Below are 3,335 nucleotides of genomic sequence, written 5' to 3'. Positions count from 1 at the left end.
TAATATTATTTGTTCAGTTCTAAATTTGTTTTATTGATATTAGAAACTGAAAGGTATGAATTTATATTATAGGTCAATGAAAATATGATATAATAAAAAGTAAAAAAAAAGTAAAGTGCTCCCCTGTGCTTAGCACCACGCCATGAAGGCGTATAGGGGGTGTGGGGGTAACGCCCCACACTTTCTTGATCCGGTCGTGAGTGGGGGTGATGTGATCAGCATCACGCCCCTGACCGCCTTTACCCCCCAGGGTTTCCCCCAGGTACCCATGTTATTCGACGCTGGGTGGGCGCCGGGGCCGCTTCCATCGTTAGAAAAGTTCCCGGATTTGAACCGGCCGGGGATCGAACCCGGGACCTTGAGCATGGTAGTCAGACGCGTTACCGACTGAGCCACCGCGGCCACTAACATGGGTACCTGGGGGAAACCCTGGGGGGTAAAGGCGGTCAGGGGCGTGATATAATGGAATATTTTATTATATCATATTCCATATGATATAATGGAATATTTTAAAGTAATGGGAGTGCATGAGGCGACCTTTGGAGGACACACGCAAAAGTCAACCTCATTTCCACGTAGTACTTCCCGGTAGCTGCAGTCGTGCAGGCCTACGAGGCTCTGGCGTCTGAACCTATGGCCAGTATAATCCGCTTGTGTGTTGTTCTCTGTTTTGTCCATATATGTCCCGAGTGCCCCTTCACAGCCTCGGCTTTTAATGTGGGTAAGGAGATTTTGTTCTCAGAGACATGCACGGGTGTAGTGGTGCCAGGCCGGGCCAGGGCGCCGCCCCGGTACTTTTATGGTAACAGTATGGTATAGTGAAATCACATTTCACTCGTTTATTTCCTATTGGAAAAAAAATTACAATGCAACCTTCACACGTCATCTTGTAAAACTACCGCGTGGTTGCTACACTAACAGGGGGTTACATAATCGAACGCACGGAACATTTGATTCACGTAGCCGATGGCAAAGGTGGCAAGAGCTATCGTGCATCGGAGATACATTTATGTCGAAAAATACATGATTTATCGGCCGAATAAGTTGAACGAAGGAAGAAAACACTTCCACGAGCTTCCAAAGTCTACAGAAACTCAGTTCCTTAAGTAGTTTCTCCTGTAAATTTGAAGAAATGTGTTTTCACTATACCATACTGCTACCCTTTATTTTAACCCCTGGGACCGCCCTGGTTCTTTATGTTTGTAACAACTATTTTTTCCTTTAAAAGTCTTCCTTAAAATATATTTAGTCCTATATCGAAAACATATTAACTGATATAATAAAATACATCTACTCTGTTATGAATAGCCAGTAAAGCAACAGTTATTTAGGCGAAAGAATCAATCAGCTGGCTGCATTGTGTCGACAATGGAAGTTAAGACCGACGCCGCCAGCATTTTCGCTCTCAACAATGGATTTTAGTTGCGATAAGACGGTGAAGCATAAAAAAAGGGAGAATTTGTGGCTGACTCTCACTTGCGTCTGTTCCGTCTTTTCGGTCGCGCTCTGATTTTCTATTCGAAACGAAAAGAAGGTGTGAGAACAAGGTTACAAATTATTTCCAAAAAAGTACAAAGAACAGAAAACAAAACTGTGAGTGACAATGGTAGTGATTCTGCAGTACTGGCTTTTAGGGGTGTGCGGGACAGAATTGTTTTTGTCGGGAAGGGATCGGGACAGGATTTTTTTAAATCCCGACATTCGGGATGGGAAAAATCCGCCATTTCCCTACAAAGTCGGGAAATTTTCGGGGCGGGAAATGTTCGAAATTTCCCGAAGCTCTGAAACTCTCAAATTCTACACGATATTTTCAACTTAAGTGATTGTCTTTGCATTTCTGGAATAAAAACAAACAATTTCCGATAAGTTCCAGACACTTGCATTGTAGAAAACGTGGAGAATTAACAACTTTTCAAATGACTATTCGGTATTTCCCGACTATCCCGAAAAGTCGGCAAGTCATTTCCCGAAGTCGGGATCGGGACGGGAAATTTTCTTCCTGATCCCGGTCCCGACTTTTCTGGATCCCACACACCCCTACTGGCTGTACATAGTGTTAATCCTTCGCCAAGTGTATCACACGTAACACCAGCAACAACAACCTCAGAAACGGCAACAACAACAGCGACATTCCAACATGAAGCCAATACAAGTAATGTTTCGTGTTCTGATTTTTCCTCTATATGGTCTGAGCAACAGTAGTTTGAGCGTAAGCAAAAAATACATTTGAAGTTCTAAATCCAGACATGTGGCCGGAAGGCTGTGAAAATAATCTGAGGTACGGCGAAGAGAGTGTAATGATAATGTGTTCACAATTTCGTCTTCCTAATGCAAGGACAATAGTAAATTGGTTTCCGGGAATACTTAGATGAAGGTGGAAAGAAAGTTCCGAACACTCTGCTTCCCTTAACAAGTGCAGTTCAGCCAATACCATGCAGCACAGCTGAGTTTGAACTGGGTTCAGTGCAATGGACATAATTGTAAATAAAGATAGAACAAAACTACTGATAGAGAATGTTTCGTGTGCGATGTTTATAAAACTCAATGGACCACTCCTTTCTAAATGGAACGCCCACCACTATATTACTCCTTGGTTACTGCATCACCGTTTAGCTAAGACATCAGAACTCAACAGTGTGAGGACGAGGAGGAGGAGGAGAGGGGAATATGGAAGCTCTTCTGATAGGTGAGTGAAGATTCCATTTGTCATGCATTTGTAATGAAAAAATGGTCTACAATATTTTGACATATTGCATATACTCAATATTTTGGGTAAACTTTCGAACAGAAAAGTGTACACAAATTTTCTGTTACAGTTTTTGAAAAGTGCACTGAAAGCGATTTTTTTACAATAACACGTTTATTAAATAAGAAAACATGAGGTTTACATATAAAGCTTTAAATATCTTGTTCTTATTTTTTGCTGCTACAATTATTACTTTAACCTTTGATTTGTCCTCTATTTCGTAGGTTTTTTTTAATTATTAATATGCAAGTTGCATATCAAAATGTTCTTGTATTTTTATAAACCAAATTGGAATTCGGCATTTGCTGCATTATGGGAGAAATTGGAAGGTTACGATAATATTCACTCAATTTATGAAATACTGTGCAGTGAATATGTCTCGAAACAGGCGCGTTAGTGACACAAAGATGTCTATTATGAGAAAACACCGAAGGGAAGGGACCGCCCTGGTACTATTTACTTTACCACTACACAGCTGGAGACATGTGTTGATTCTAGTTACGATAAGAGCATGGTCGTCCGAAAGGGGGGGAGTAGTATAAAAGTATATAATATAAACCCGAGAAAGTATGAACCCCCCTCAGGCAGA

Source organism: Lepisma saccharinum, chromosome 6 (assembly GCF_977018435.1).
Source record: "Lepisma saccharinum chromosome 6, izLepSacc3.1, whole genome shotgun sequence".
NCBI classification, from domain to species: domain Eukaryota; kingdom Metazoa; phylum Arthropoda; class Insecta; order Zygentoma; family Lepismatidae; genus Lepisma; species Lepisma saccharinum.
The sequence above is the reverse complement of the archived record's forward strand: the minus strand, read 5'-3'. Positions refer to the sequence as shown.